Source organism: Dipodomys ordii, unplaced genomic scaffold (assembly GCF_000151885.1).
Source record: "Dipodomys ordii isolate 6190 unplaced genomic scaffold, Dord_2.0 Scaffold86, whole genome shotgun sequence".
NCBI lineage: Eukaryota > Metazoa > Chordata > Mammalia > Rodentia > Heteromyidae > Dipodomys > Dipodomys ordii.
This window is the reverse complement of record NW_012267302.1, coordinates 2,395,777-2,412,248: the sequence shown is the minus strand read 5'-3', so window position 1 is coordinate 2,412,248 and position 16,472 is coordinate 2,395,777. Positions and strand designations below refer to the sequence as shown.

The 16,472-nt window shown below is 39.1% G+C and overlaps 1 protein-coding gene and 1 pseudogene across 1 annotated transcript in view; both read left to right on the top strand.

The window, feature by feature from the left end:
- Positions 1–16,472, top strand: part of Usp54 (ubiquitin specific peptidase 54) — a 150,318-nt gene that overhangs the window by 33,545 nt on the left and 100,301 nt on the right. The window lies entirely within an intron of this gene.
- Positions 9,677–10,024, top strand: LOC105992694 (annotated as a pseudogene).

Here is a 16,472-nt window from a genome sequence, read left to right as displayed (position 1 = left end):
GGCTTGAACTCTGGGCCTGGGTGCTGTCCCTCAGCTCTTTAGCTCAAGGCTAGTGCTCTACCACTTGAGCCACAGCACCACTTCTGGTTTTCTGGTGGTTAATTGGAGGTAAGAGTCTCATGGACTTTCCTGCCTGGGCTGGCTTTGAACCTCCATCATCAGATCTCAGTCTCCTGAGTAGCTAGAATTACAGGCGGGGGCCACCGGTGCCTGGCTCATTTTTCATTGTTTATCTGTTCTGGATTTCTACCCAAACACAAGACAGTCCAATTTCTGCTACTGAACCTTTTTCAGTGCAGTTTCAGCCCTCTTTTCCTTTTTCAACTATCAGAGTAGATGATTTTTCTCTAGCTACTATGGATATAGATGTAACAAATAGTATCGATGATGATTTATTTTCGGTTAGGGAACTTGTTACTGCATTCTATCCTGATTTAAATGATAGTTTAAAAAAAATTTAAGTGCATTGACAGCCTGATTTTCCTTCTTTTCTGTTTTCTATAAAGACATTCATTATAATGTGCATGTATACATAACAGAATTTGTTTGCCACATACAGTTGTTTGTGAAGTATTTGAAGCCATCAAGTTCTACCAGGTGACAGCTGCTGTTGTTTGTGGGGACCTAATTTAAACTACAGACATGTAACAAAGAGTGTCCTTGTTTTGCAAAAAAGGAAACTTTTTTAAAGAGAAAAAATAGCCTTATTGAGACATAAGTCACATACCATACAATTCACCTCTTTTCAGTAGTTCTTAGTATGTGTGGAGCTTGGGCAGCCAGCAACATAATCACATTTTCATCAGTGTGCATAGAAGTGCTGTACCTATTAGCAGTCCTCCTTCATTTTCCTTCATGTTGCCTCCAGCCCTAGACAACAAGTAATCTATTTTCTGTTTGTATATATTTGCTTATTTGAGATATTTTATATAAATAGAATCCTACAATAAATAGTCTTCTGTAACTGGCTCCTTTGACTTAGCATGTTTTCAAGATTCTTCCTTGTAGCGCATATCTCCATAAAGGGAAATGAAGTATAAACAGTTACTTCATTCCTATCCAATACTTCATATTTCATATTCATAGGCTGAAATATGTATTGTATTTTTCATTGCTTCATGGATTTGGATTGCTTTCCTTTTGGTTATGAACACTACTATAGACATTCATGTACAGATTTTTTTTTTTTTTTTGTCAGTGGTGGGGCTTGAATTCTGGTTCTGGGTGCTGTCCCCGAACTCTTCAAGCAGTAGTGCAAGACTAGTGCTCTACCACTTGAGCCACAGCACCATTTTCGGTTTTTGAGTGGTTAATTGGAGATAAGAGTCTCGGGGACTTTTCTGCCTGGCGTAGCTTTGAAGCATGATCCTTAGTTCTCAGCCTCCTGAGTAGCTAGGATTACAGGCATGAGCCACCGGAGTCCAGCTTTCATGTACAGATTTTTGTTGTTGTTGTTGGTTGTGGGTCCTAAACTCTGGGCCTAGGCACTCAGCTCTTCAGCTCAAGGCTAGCACTCTACCACTTGAGCCACAGTGCCACTTCTGGCTTTTTTCTGTTTTCTGTTTGTATGTGGTGCTGAGGAATCGAACCCAGGGCCTCATGCATGCAAGGCAAGCACTTTACCACTGAGCCACCTTCCCAGCCCAATGTACAGAATTTTGAGTGAACTTACGTTTTAACTTCTCTTGAGTCTTTGCCCAGAGTAGAATTGTTGAATCATTTGTAACACTATGTTTAATCTTTGAGGATCTGCCAGGTTATTTGCAAAAGCATATCTGCTAGGTTGGGAGGGTGGCTCAGTGATAAAGTGCTTGCTTTGCATGCAGGAGGCCATGGGTTTGATTGCTCAGCACCACATAAGCAGAAACAGCCGGAAGTGGCACTGTGGCTCAAGTGGTAGAGTGCTAGCCTTGAGCTGAAGAGCTGAGGGATAGTGCCCAGGCCCAGAGTTCATGCACCACTACTGACACCACACATACACACACACACACACGCACACATGCACATACACACGCATGCACGCACGCTCACACAGACAGAGCATCTCTGCTATTTTATGCTTCAATCAGCAGAATATGAAGGATTTTCCACATCCTTGTTTTTATTTGTCTTTTTTTTATTGTAGCCTTATTGTGGGTATGAATCTAATTGTGGCTTGGCTTTCATTTCTTGTTTTTATTTATTTTAGTTACAGTTTTTGAGGTAGGGTCTAGTTAGGTAACCCACGCTGGCCTCAAACTTTAGGTTACAGGCATTCACTGCTGTACCTAGTTTTCCTTGTTTGGATTAAATTAGCTTGTGTTTTAATTTCTTAAATTAATGAACTTTGAGTTAGGCTCTGGTGGCTTAATCCTAGCTACTCAGGAGGCTGAGATCTGAGGATTAAGGTTCAAAGCCAGCTGGGGCAGACCAGTCCAAGAGACTCCTATCTCCAGTTAAGTAGCAAAAAACAGCAATGGAAGAAATGGAGGTTTGCCTTAAGGAATGGAGTGGTGAGTGGAAAAAGCCCAGCAAGAGGTCTGGAGTACAAGTTCCTGTACCCACACATACCAGCAAAAAAAGCCTCAACTGGTGATGGGGCTTAAATGCTGAAGTGGTGGGTGTCAGCTGTTGGTGGGGGGGGGGAAGCAAGAGTTGGAAGCCCTTGGTTCAAGACCCCATTACTGACACACTCTCCTTCCTTGCCTCTTTCAGTGTGGAACTGTGGGTAGGGAATGTACTAATAGAAGAATCAGATGATAGTATAATATACTTACTAGGTGTATCCCCCTAACCCTGCTGAGATTTTTTAAAATTTCATTTTATTTTCATTTTTTATTGTTATTTTAAAGGTAATGTATAGAGGGGTTACTGTTTCATAAGTCAAGTAATGAGTATATTTTGTTTTAGACAATGTTACCCCTTTCTTAGCTTAGTTTTTTTCCTCCCATCCCTGCCCAGAAGTTGTATAGTTCATTTTCAACATCATGTCTAGTGAATACCACTGCTGCATTTGTTCACTTTTGTCCCTCAATTTCTATATCTCCCCTTACCCGCCTCCCCATCAAGACAGATAAATGAACAAGACAGAAAAAAACTCTAATTTCCTTCCTTCCTTCCTTTCATGCTTGCTTGCTTGCCTTTTTGTGGGTTTGTGGGGCTTGAACTCTGGGCCTCGATACTGTCTCTGAGCTCTTTTGCTCACGACGAGCTCGCTACCACTTGAGCCACAGCGGCGCTTCTGGTTCTCTGGTGGTTAATTGGAGATGAGTTTCATGAACTTTCCTGCCCAGGATGGCTTTGAACCACTATCCTCAGATCTCAGCCTCCTGAGTAGCTGGGATTATAGGCGTGAGCCACTGGCATCCAGCTTGTTTCCATTTCTTGGTGTTTATTTCTATAAATATTATTTTATATGATCAGAGCACATAGGCATTGTGCTTTTGTGTTCCTCCCCTTTTGTCTGACTGTATAATTTATCATGTCCTGGCGGATTTTAGATCTAGCTAACATAAAAATTTCATTTTAAAGCAGTTTCACAAAAAAGTAAATTTTATATTTTATTTTTATTTTTTGGTGTTGGAGGTTACCCCAGTGTCTCACAGACTAAACTCATGCTCTGGCAGAGCTGGGCCTGTAGCTCTGCCATAGTATGTCTTAATGACTTAATCAGAGAGCTTAGTTTTGGCATATGTACATTTTTGCATTTAGCATTGTGATGGCAATGCTTTGAGATGGCACTACTATCCCCTCTCATCTATCACTAAGAGACCTGAGTTAGTATGCTGATGGTTAATAAGAGAAACAGTAGAATCTTTCTTTTTCTTCCCTTTTTCTTTTTGCCAGTTGTGAGGCTTGAACTCTAGGCTTGGGTATTCTTCAGCTCAAGATGAGTACGCTACCACTTTAGCCACAGCACCACTTCTGGTTTTCTGGTGCTTAATTGGAGATAAGAGTCTCATGGATGTTCCTGCCCTGGCTGGCAATCCTCAGATCTCAGCCTCCTAAGTAGCTAGGATTACAGGTGTGAATCACTGGTACCTGGCTTCCTTTTTCTTTTTTTCCTTTCTTTCCAATTTTGGCACTTCCTTTGTCAAAGGACTATTTTAAGAATATTGTTAAAAGCTGGAGCCAGTGGCTCAGGCCTGTAATCCTAGCTACTCAGGAGGTTGAGATCTGAGGATCGCGGTTCAAAGCCAGCCCGGGCAGCAAAGTCTGTGAGGCTCTTATCTCCAGTAAGCCACCAGAAAACCAGAAGTAGTGCTATGGCTCAAGTGGTAGAGCACAAGCCTTAAGCTTAAGAGCTGAGAGACAGCATCTAGGCCCAGAATTCAAGCCCTACGACTGATAAAAAAAAAAAAAAGTAAAACAAAAACAAAATTGTTAAAATTTAAAAGCTTACTTAGTTTGAGACAATATCTACTTTTGCTGTTTTACCAATAGTTCGTGTGTGTGTGTGTGTGTGTCTCTTTGTGTTTGTTCGGAGGCTTGAACTTGGGGCCTGAGAGGTGTCCCTGACTGTTTTACCTCAAGGCTATTGTTCTATAACCTGTTGAAATATAGCAGACCTGCATATTTGACAAGGATTTGCTGTTCAGTTTTTCATCAGTATGCTTATAAAACAACTTCTTTCAATAGTTATTTTGTTTACTCCTTTCAATAACTTTTGTTTTTGCTTTTAACTCTTGCTGATATTGGGACTCTAACTCAGGATCTTGAGTTTTAACTAAACTGTTTTACTATTTGAACCATGCCTTCAGATCCTGCTTTTTAATAGTTGTAGGTAAGAGTCCCTGGGATTGTTACTTCCTGGGTAGCTAGGTTTATAGGCATGAGCCACTGGCTTTGGCAAATAAAACTGTCTTCTAACCAGTTCCTACATAGAAGTTACTACATAGGAGGGTGTGTCTTGACTCTTTGGGTCTTTGTTTGGGCTGACTGATCTGATTCTACGTTTGGGGATAGAATACTGCCTACTGTTTGTTCTTTAAAAAAATTTTTTTTATTATGAAAATACTGTACAGAATGGTTACAGTTACATGAGCAAGGCAATGAGTACATTTCTGATCAAGCATTGTTGCCTCCTCCTTTGTTTTTTCCCTACCATCCCTTCCCTCCCACCTCTACAACTACACCCCCCCAATTGAAAATTCATTTTTCAACATAGTGTCTTGTGTATCTCATTGTTAAAATGGGTTAACCTGTATCCTTATTTAAACATTTTGTTTTTTCCCTTCCCCTCCCCAAATTATACCGACATCAAATACAGTAAAAACAGGGGTTATTCCGTGGGGAAGGAACATACAAAGCAACAAAAAAATCACAGGGTACCTTATAAATACATTAGAAACAATAGCAAGAAAGAAAAAAACCACTTGTGTCCCTATCTTGGTTTTGCTTAACTTCATCCTATCTGGTCATATGTACATAGCTTTTGACCTTTTCTACTTGTCCCAGACATATACTAGTTATTGCAAATAAGGGAAACCATGGGACCTATGTTTCTTTCTTTCTTTTTTTTGGTCCGGTCATGGGGCCTGTACTCTGGGCCTGGGCGCTGTCCCTCAGCTCTTCAGCTCAAGACTAGCGCTCTACCACTTGAGCCACAGTGCCACTTCTGGCTTTTTTCTGTTTTCTGTTTGTATGTGGTGCTGAGGAATCAAACCTAGGGCCTCAGGCATGCAAGGCAAGTGCTCTACCACTGAGCCACCTTCCCAGCCCGGACCTATGTTTCTTTGGGCCTGACTCACTTCACTTAATACAATTTTTCCAAGTCTTTCCATTCCTAACAAACTGGGCGATGTCATTCTTTCTGATGGTGGTATAGAATTCCATTGTATATATACCACGTTTTCTTGATCCATTCATCTACTGAGGGGCATCTGGGTTGGTTCCATATCTTAGCTATGGTAAATAATGCTGCAATAAACATAGTTGTGCTGGTAGCTTTAGTATGGTCTTGTTTGTGATCATTTGGGGAAATGCCCAAAAGTGGGATTGCTAGGTCATAGGGGAGCTCTATGTGGAGTCTCCATTCTACTTTCCAAAGTGGTTGAACAAGTTTACACACCCACCAACAATGCAGTAGGGTTCTCTTCTGTCCAATCCCCTCCAGCATTTATTGTTATTAGAGTTCTTGAATGGCCATTCTAATGGGGTGAGGTGGAATCTCAATGTTGTTTTGATTTGCATTTCTTTTATGGCTAGAGAAGTTGAGCATTTCTTCATGTGTCTACTGGCCATTCTTATTTCTTCTTGAGAGAAGTTTTTCTTTAAGCCTTTAGCCCACTTATTTATTATGAGTAGTTGTTTCTTTGAGGATTTGTTGTTGGGGGATTTAATTTTTTGAGTTCCAGGTATGTTTTAGATATGAAACCCTTGTCCATTGTATGGCTAGTGAAGATCTTTTCCCAATCCGTGGGCTTTCTATTGATCTTGCTAGCTATGTCCTTTGCCATGCAGAAGCTCTGCAGCTTCATGCAATCCCATTTGTCCAACCTTTCTTTAATTTGTTGTGTTTCTGGGTCTTTATTAAAAAAAATTTCGGCCTGTGCCAAGAAGATCTAGGGTTTCTCCTATTCCTTCCTTTAATGTTTTCAGGGTGTCTGCTTTGATTCTGAGATCTTTGATCCATTTGGAGTTGATTCTGGTGCAGGGTGATACATAAGGATCTAGCTTTAGTTTTTTACAGGTGATTGACCAATTTTGCCAGCACCATTTACTGAAGAGGCTGATGATGGTATAACTTAATCTATTCCCTGAAATAGGGTTGGAATTCTTTTACTGTCCTCATCTTTATTGTTGAGAACCTTTAGATACTGATCTTTTTAAATTGACTAAACATGACTGGGAATGTGGCTGAGTGGTAGAGTGCTTGTCTAGCATGCATGAAAGCCTTGAGTTTGATTCCTTAGTACCACATAAACAGAAAAAGTCAGAAGTAGTGTTGTGGCTCAAGTGGTAGAGCTAACCTTGAGCAAAAGAAGCTCAGGGACAGTGTGCAGACCTTGAGTTCAAGCCCTAGGACTGTTTAAAAAAAGTAAAAAAAATAAAATAAAATTGACTATACCAATAGCTCAGTTTACATAACAAATTTCATTTAAATAATTACATAATATGACATTTCTTAAATAGTGTGGCCTATTTCAATGTTCAAGACTGTTGCAGTAGTTTTGTCCAACAAATCATTGAAGTTCAGTTTGAGAATTCTGAATTAGGCATTCAAACATTAGCAGTGTTTTGGTTATTTTCTAAAGAGCTGCAAAAGCTGCTTTTATTATTCCTTCTGGCTTTAGTTCAAAGGCCCATTTTTTTTTTTAAAGGCTGCCTTTTGGATGCTGCTGCCTCCCTACAAACTTTGTATTATTTTAATGACCTTCCTCATCAGGAATGCCCTTGAAGGAAATAGTCTCATAATTGTTTTTCTTAAACCTCTAGTAAAGTTTGTGGTATGTCCTCCTTTCAAGTTAGTTTTAGTGTCTTGTTTACTCTTTTGTCTTTAATTGGTGAAGCCACACTTTTAGCTTTATAATAAATTATTAGTGTAGAGTAGTTGGCAGAGCATTGTCTTCTCTCTGATATCCTATTCTGTGGGAAGAAGCCTTTGTGGTTTAGATGAACAGTTTCCTTTTGTTGCTAAGTTGTAGTTGCCTCCTCCCTCTAAAACCTTTCTCCCCATTCCTGTATCATGACAAATGCTCTTGTGATTGCCTGAGGTCTTTTGCTGGAGGTTGAGTGTACTGTTTGGTAAGTGTGGTAGTTGTGTATCAGTAAGCACTGGGTATCTTTGGACTGGAAATGTATGGACTGTTGGTACTTTTTGAGGTGTTTCTTTTCACAGCAACACTTTGAAATTGAGATTTTAGGACTCAAGTTTGAGGAAGTTTTTAACATGCTGGCTGACCGTTGTTTCTACTTTTTACTCTACGTTGTAATTAAACCTTGGAAAATTTTTTTTTAAAGTTCTCATAGCTTTTTCTTGAGCTTGTTAGAATTAAAGACAAGAGTCATAATTTCATTTAGTATTATAAATCACCTCCAAACAGAAGATTATTTGTGAGCTTATATTTCTTTATACTTATTTTTCAATATTATCACATTGTTTAAAGAACTAATGAAGATCCTATTTTGTGGGTACTGGAAAGTAGCATTTTCCTCCAGAAACAGAGTAGTTCTTTTTTTTTTTCTATTACCAGAATGTTGTTGGCAAAATTCATTTAGATTTTGGCAGTGTGTTTTCAATTCTGGGAAGTGGTTTGCTGAGATTTTTCAGAGTAACAGATGCCTCCTTCTGGGAATTATTTTTGGAAGTTAGATAGATTTATTCCTTATAGCACCTGCTGTCTGAGGTGTGAGGTCTATAGCCCTCTCAAAAGTAAAATATTTGATAATTGGTGTTCAGATTCAGTCAGAGATCACTTTAATAATGTCTCATGCTTTCTATTTCTTTGGGTGATATTTTTTTTTGCGGGGGGGGGTTCAGTCGTGGGGCCTGAATTCTGGGCCTGGGCACTATCCCTCAGCTCTTCAGCTCAAGGCTAGCACTCTACCACTTGAGCCACAGCGCCACTTCTGGCTTTTTTTTTTCTTTTTGCTGATGTGGTGCTGCGGAATCGAACCCAGGGCCTCATGCATGCAAAGCAAGCGCTCTACCACTGAGCCACCTTCCCAGCCCCTGGGTGATATGTTTTGACTTTAAACTTGAAAACTATGTACACTGTGTGTGTGTGTGTGTGTGTGTGTGTGTTTGTGTCTGTGTGTGTGAGAGAGAGAGGGAAAGAGAATCTGAATGGATGGTTCTTGGTTTTTAGTTCTGTAGAATTATTACTAATGATAGGATGGAAAACTTATTTAAAACTTATTTGTGGGATTTTATTGCTGTTCACTTGAGTGACTTATTCATGTACAGGTTGTATTTGTACAGTGATTTCCTGCTATCCTAGTGTGAGACAGTACTAAATCTGCTGCTAAATGTTATGCATTTACTTCTAATTTCCAACACTGCTAGTTAGGTAATATTCTCCTCTGGAAAGCAATCTTGCTTTGGTAAAAAGGACTTTTTATTTGATTTTATATTTTTTCCCTGTGAAATGAGAAAAATGATACCTATTGAGTAGATTGTAGGCACTAAAGGACATAACTTCTGTCTAGTAACGTTCACTTAGTGGTAGCTGCTATTATTCTAATTTTGTAGCTGAAAAAACTGAAAGGCTAATAAATAATGTGCTAAAGCTTACTCAGTTAGTTGTATGCAATAGAGTCAGCAGTTGGACTGGCTCAAAATTTGGAAGTTTGGTAGCATTATAAGAATTTTAATGAGAATTATGAGGCTTTTAGAACAGATGGCAGTGGCTCCTGCTTCATCTCTCCAGCCCCTGCCTTCATTGTTCCCACTGAGGCATGGTTCTTTTTAGTGGTCTTTTTTCTTTGGTGTCTTCTATCACTTTTGTAGTCATGTGCTTGTTCTCTCACACTTGTGCCATTCAGTACCAGTGTTCTCCCAGCAGAAATGAGCCAAGCTGGTGCTGTCATTGATCTTTTCTCCTATTTTCTTCTTGTTGACAGAGCCTTTATTGTTTGTGCTAAAATAACTTGAATACTGATGTTTATAATAATTTAAAAACAATTCATAGTTGCAATCAAATATCTGAATTAACAAAACATTCTTTGGTAATTTCAAGAATTTGGGGGAGCGAGGCCGGGAGCCCAGCAAGAGGAGGCGCCATGCCCGTGGCTAGAGATTTACTCCATCCGTCCTTGGAAGACGAAAAGAAAAAACATAAAAAGAAACGGCTAGTTCAAAGTCCAAATTCTTATTTTATGGATGTAAAATGTCCAGGTTGCTACAAGATTACCACGGTTTTCAGCCATGCTCAGACAGTGGTTCTTTGTGTAGGCTGTTCCACAGTGCTGTGCCAGCCTACAGGAGGGAAAAGCCAGGCTTACAGAGGGTTGTTCCTTTAGAAGAAAGCAACACTAATGATCTATACAACTTTCTGAATTTACATTTCCTCACAGAAAGCCTTGCCAGAAGTTCAGTGACTCTACCAAGATAATGTAATTATGTTTGATTTTGTAAGGTACTACACAACAATGATTTCCTATTTTGGTGTCTGTTTTTCAATAAAGTTTTGATTATGGAAAAAAAAGAATTTGGGGGAAATGAATCTTTGCTTTTAAGTTACTGAACCAGGGGGTGATTGGATAGGACACCTTTATAGAATCTCATAGTCATCATTTTGCTCGCCATGGGTTTAATTAATTGCTTTAAAAGCCCTTTTTCCTTTAACTGATTTACCTCACTGCTTATTGGTAATGTGGTTAAGAACGAATGTTGTGTTTGTCTTACTACCCATCGACTATCTTTTTTTTTTTCCTTTTTGGGTCCAGTAATGGGGCCTAAACTCTGGGCCTGGGTGCTGTCCCTCAGCTCGTCAGCTCAAGGCTAGCACTCTACCACTTGAGCTATAGCGCCACTTCCGGCTTTTTTCTTTTTGCTTATGTGGTGCTGAGGAATCGAACCCAGGGCCTCTGGCATGCAAGGCAAGCGCTCTACCACTGAGCCACCTTCCCAGCCCCTGGAGTATCTTTTTTTAAAGACTTTTTGGAAACACAAAGTATGATTTAGGTGTGATAGAATAGGCAAGAGATTCAGGGAAGAGTTAGAGAACTGATTAGTCATATCTATAATTGAGTTATCTCTAAACTGAAAAAGTAAGCTTAGTTTGTTTCACATGATTTAGTTCTTCATTTATTTGTCATTAAACAAGTATTGAACAACTTTGAGTGTAAGGCAATGTAACTTTCTGTACTATAATAAAATACATATATATTAAGCACTGATTAGTAAAGCTCCTGAGAGAGACAAGGCTCATTTATTTAAAAAGGCACTCATTTGAAAAGTGATTTAATATAGATACACTCCTTCCTGATTAAAATGGCTATCATTAGTTCCTGTCACTGTAAGGTACCATCTTCAAATGGATTGCTGAATGGAAGGGATTGCTAGTATTAGGTGTAAGGAAACGCCTACTGGTTACATTTTTTTCTTCATTAGGTAGGACTAGGAAGATAGAATTAGGGAAATGGGAAGCATTCTTATTCAGCAAAATGCTGGGCATGCACATGAAACAACAACAACAACAACAAAATTGCAATGTAGCCCAGATTGACCTGGAATTTCTTCTTGTTTCCATTTCCCAAGTGATGAGCAGATTTGTACCATAATTACACCTGGCTGTGTATATACATGTGTATTCACATTGTACATACATTGTATATACATGTGTATTCACATTGTACATGTTATTGTATGTTTTAAGGAGTACTGGGGTTTGAACCCAAGTTCTCATGTTTGGTAGGTAGGCATTCTGCCACTTAGCTTTGGTTATTTTCCCAATAGAATCTGTGCTTTTGTCCAGGGCTCCCTTGGGTTTCTGTCCTCCTATAGTTGGTCTTCCTTTTATAGCTGGGGTTGCAGCTGTGACCCACTGTTTCTAGCTTCTTTTTGTGTATTTTAGGTGGGGTAGTGGTGAATGAAATTAGAATTATCTGCTAGGAAAGGCCATTCAAAGCCATTCAAAGGCCATTCAAAGAGTTTGAATTGTATTTTCTCACTGAGAAAATGTGTTTGGTCAGTTTGCATTTGGCAGAATCATGTAGATAGGATTACTAGGGAAAGAATAGATAAGCTATTACTACAGTTCAGGTAAGTTGTGTTGAATGCCTTATTTTTATTTTAGAGTATGTTTTTGCTCATTTTTATAGGCTTTTGGTTTGTCTCATCTGTTACGGTTTAACCTCATGATTTTTTTTTAGTGTGTGTGTGTGTGTGTGTGTGTGTGTGTGTAAAAGACAAAGAGAGGGAAAAGGAGGGAGTATGGATCCAGGTAATAGTCGTCATAACTATTCCTGAAGGTGTTGCATAATTTTTGCCAAGCAAGATTTGTTTTAAGACACAGTCTCTCTATATAGCTTTTACTGGCCTCAGAATTGCTATTCTCTCACATTAGCCACTTGAGTGCTGGGATTATAGGCATGTATCTCCATGCCTAGTTAAATAGTAAAAGGCCTGAAAATGATGGAGCCAGAATTGGAATGTAAATTCATCTTTTTCTTCATCATCATGATTATCACCAGTAATGATTCACACTTTTCATATATCAGGCACCAAGGTAATTGTACAGCCATTATTTAATCCCTGTACCATTTGTAGATATTTTTTATTAATCCAATTTTACTGATGAAGAACTTAAAACTTAGATATTCAGCAACTTGACCAAGATGCTGTAATTGTTAGGTGGTAGAGTTCAGACATGTTTATATATACATGTGGCTTGTATTTCATCACCACAGCCACCATGAGCCATTGGTGTCCCAGCTTTACATTGTCTTTTATGGGAATGGCCCCCTTTGGATTGTTACTAAAAGTACTCTGCCTTCTGAAGTTATGCAATATAGTTGGATATGAAGAAACTTCATTTAACCATTGTGTTCTTTGGACTACCTCCTTTATGTTACCTCTCACAGAAGTTGGAAAGTTATCTATACAACTGAATCTTTATAGGGAGGTGCCAAGTAGCTTCACCTCTCACTTCTTAGATTTTACACTTTGTCAGTTATAAAACTCTTTTTTTTTTTTTGGTCAGTTGTGGGGCTTGAACGCTGGGGCTGGGCGCTGTTCCTCAGCGCTTCAGCTCAAGGCCAGTACTTTACCACTTCTGTTTTTCTGGTGGTTAATTGGAGATAAGAGTCTTACAGATTTTGCTGCCCTGGCTGGCTTTGAACCACGATCCTCAGATCTCAGCATCCTGAGTAGCTAGGATTACAGGAGTGAGCCACCCGTGCCTGGCTTGGATAAACAAGTAGTAGAGTAAGTTTTTGCAATAGGAAAATATGATTTTTTGGTCTTTTATCAGCATACAATGCTTCCTATTGTATTTGATGTAATTATTTGAAGCTGCCAAAGTCCAACTCTTAGAATATTATTTGAGTTGAGTAACTATTTGCTAGAGAGTTTAAGTGATGAGCCATAAATCAACAAATAACTTAACCTTCTTTAATGGTTGTAGATGCTTATCTCTATTTTCAAGCTTGAATCAGAAGCAAATAAATATTGTCTTCATTAAAAAAGGTTTTCAGCAGGATTTCAAACCAGACATATATGTTTTGGGAATTTTTTAATTTAAAGAGATTCAGAATTTATCAGAATGTTGCACTTGATTGTTCTAGGTACTTACCTCTTTAAATAAAAGTTTTCTCTTTTAACCAAATTAGAAAAAAATCATTGTCTATTATACTCAACCTTTGTAGAATGCAAAAAAGTATCCTTAAGGATACGGAAATAACTAACATAAGGGAAAATGTGAATGTTGTCATTGCAATTTCGCATATGCTCAAAACAGAGGATGAGGAAACAAACTGGGAAACTGGAAAGGAGTCAGTGAGGATTTGGGAAGCTCTTCCTTCTTTCCTTCCCTCTTTTTTCCCCCCTTTTCTTCCCTCTTTTTTTCCTCTCCAACCTCCTTCCCTGTCCCCCACCCCTACCCCCCTTCCCTTTCCTTACTCATCCCTGTGACTCAGGCTGGCTTCAAATCTGTGATCTTCCTGCTTTAGCCTCTTGAATGCTAGAATTACAGGCATGTGGACACCATACTTGTGGCCTCCCCATCCATTCATGACATTTATAATGTCAATATTTACTGTCACTGGTGATTTTAACCTTGATCACTTGGTTAAGGTAGTTTCTTCACTGTAAACTTACTATTTTTCCCTCTGTAGTTTGAATAAATGTCTTAGCATTCTGTGCACATAGAATTAGTAGTGTCTACTTACTTCAAGGCCTTATTGAACTTCATAGCATTCTGTAAAGTGAGTGTTCTGCCTTCTGCCACTCTTCCTGCATCTTATACCATATTTTATCAAAGGGTCTCTGAAACTAGCTACTTGGGAGTTAGAGGTTGGGAGGATCACTGAGACCAGCCTGGGCATACATACGAGTCCCCTTCTCAACCAGTAGCCAGATATGGGGACACCTAACTACATGGAAGGTTAATATTGGAAGTTCTCATCAGTCTGCCTAGCAAGCTGGGAGGCTTTGAGTTCAAACACCAGTACTGGAGAACTAAAACTAAAAACTTTGGCATGGTAAGAGTCAGGTGGCCAGAAAGGTTAATTTGTTGCAGTAATTAAGTTGATAGGTTGATGACAGATGTTAAAAGGAATGGCAGTAGATATTTTGAAGGGAAAACTCACAGTTTATTCGACTTGGATAAGGAAAGGGGAGAAAGAGAGAAAGGAGTTGAAAACTACCAAGATTTTTAAGCTGAGTGTTTAGAAATGCTATTAGTAAAATAAAAATGGAAATCAGAAGATGAACTGTTTAGGGGTAGGAAGATTACTTCAGACTAAACATGTTGAACTTATTATGAAAGTGAGGCAATGCGGTTGGTAATGTGCCTTTAACATCATGAGATTTGTGGTTTTTCAGTCCAGCAGTGATGACTGAAGTTCTGAGGGGAAAGGGAATGAGAACACCAAGAGAAGGGCTTAGAGAAGAGCAAAGAAGGTTTGATTTAAATTTTAGAGAACACTGACATGTAAAAAAGCAGCAAAGAGAGAAAATGAGAAAATGGAGAAAAATCATTCATTTGTCATTGTTACTAATTTACTCAAGGAACCCAGGATTGTGTAGGAATGTTGGGCACCCTAGGAGGGTGTGGTGAATTTCAGTATTAGAAAAGTTAAGAATGAGAACTGTGGAAAAATACGTGGGTTTTGAAATTTGATTTCTTTTTTAGTTACTATACATTAGTTATGGGGAGGAGTTCGCTGTACCATGTTTATAGTGTGTTCTATCTATCTCACCCCCACCTAATATTATTCTTCCTTTCCCCCCAAAACAATTTCAATAGGCTTCATACGTGCAAAAAATATACTTACATCCTGGTCATCCTTTCTTCCTTCTTTTGTTTGTTTTTGGGTTTTTTTTTTGTTGTTGTTGTTGTTGTTGGCTGGGGCTTGAACTCTGGGCCTGGTGCTGTCCCTCAGCTCTGTCAGCTCAAGGCTAGCTCTCTACCACTTGAGCCACAGTGCCACTTCCAATTTTCTAGTGGTTTATTAGAAATAAGAGTCTCATGGACCTTCCTGCCCGGGCTGGATTTGAACGGTGATCCTCAGATCTCAGCCTCCTGAGTAACTAGGATTACAGGCTGAGCCACCGGCTCCCAGCTCTCCAGCTCCTTTTAACTTAGTTATTTTTGAGATAAAGTCTTGTTTTATGCTTGGACTGGTCTAGGCTGCAATCCTCCTGATTGTTTTCCCCCTGTCACTGGGGAAAGATAGGCTCATGCCACTATGCCTGACCATTATGCTACCTCTGTAGCTGGAATAACAGGCATGTACCACCATGCCCAGAAATTGATTGAGATGGGGTCTCACATATTTTTATGCCCAGGCTGGCTTCCAACCTCAGCCCCCAAACTCCATCACCTAAGTAGCTAGGATTACAAATTTGAGCCACTATACCTGGCCTAAACCTATATTTAAGTATATAGGATATTTTTGTATAATTGTCTTCAAAGGGTAGAGAGCTCATAAAGAGTGAATGTTTGAGAGGCTATAAAAACAATATAATCATTTATATTGCTATAGCTGTATCCCAGACATTGATATTAATACTTTTAATCCTCATAATAATTTGTACAAGACACTATACTTATTTGGATTTATTGTCACCTGATATGTACCAAGGGATTGGGGTAATTGAGCTATTGATTTACAATATCAATTGTTAGGTAAATTGCAAGCAAACTATTGTAAGAGTAATAGAAGCTAGACATATGAACAACTTTCTGTAGTTAAGCTATTTGGCTGTCTGTGTAGTGCAGTTTGAATTCAGAATGTGTGGGTTACCTTTGGCTTATTTAAAGAAAAACAACATAAAAACCCACCCCTCTCTTTTTCATGGTTTGAACTGAGGACTTTGTGCTTGTTAGGCAGGTGCTCTATTGCTGAGGCATACTTCCAGTCCCTTTTTACATTACATTGGGTATTTTTTTTAAAGATATATTCTCATATGCCTGGATCATGATCTCCCGATTTTAGGCTTCCTTTTAGTTGGAATAACAGGTGGGTCATTCTAGCTAGTTTCTTTCCATTAGGATAGAATCTTATGGACTTTATTGCCTGGGACTAGAATTGGGAGTCTTCTAATCTCAGCCACCCATAAAACTAGGATGAGAAGTGTGTGCCACCACACAACACCAGCTGTGGGTTGAAAAGTGGGTCATGTGAACTTTTTTTTGCTTTGGTTGGCCTTGAATTGCAATTCTACCATTATCAGCATCCCAAGTGACTAGGATAACAGGTATGAGCCACTAGTGCTCAGCACTGTTCCCTCATCCCCCAGTGGGTTGGGATTGAACCTTGTTATGCACCACTGGCACTGGGAAAGTTCTTTATCTTTTTTTTTCCCCTCTTTTTTTTTTTTTTTT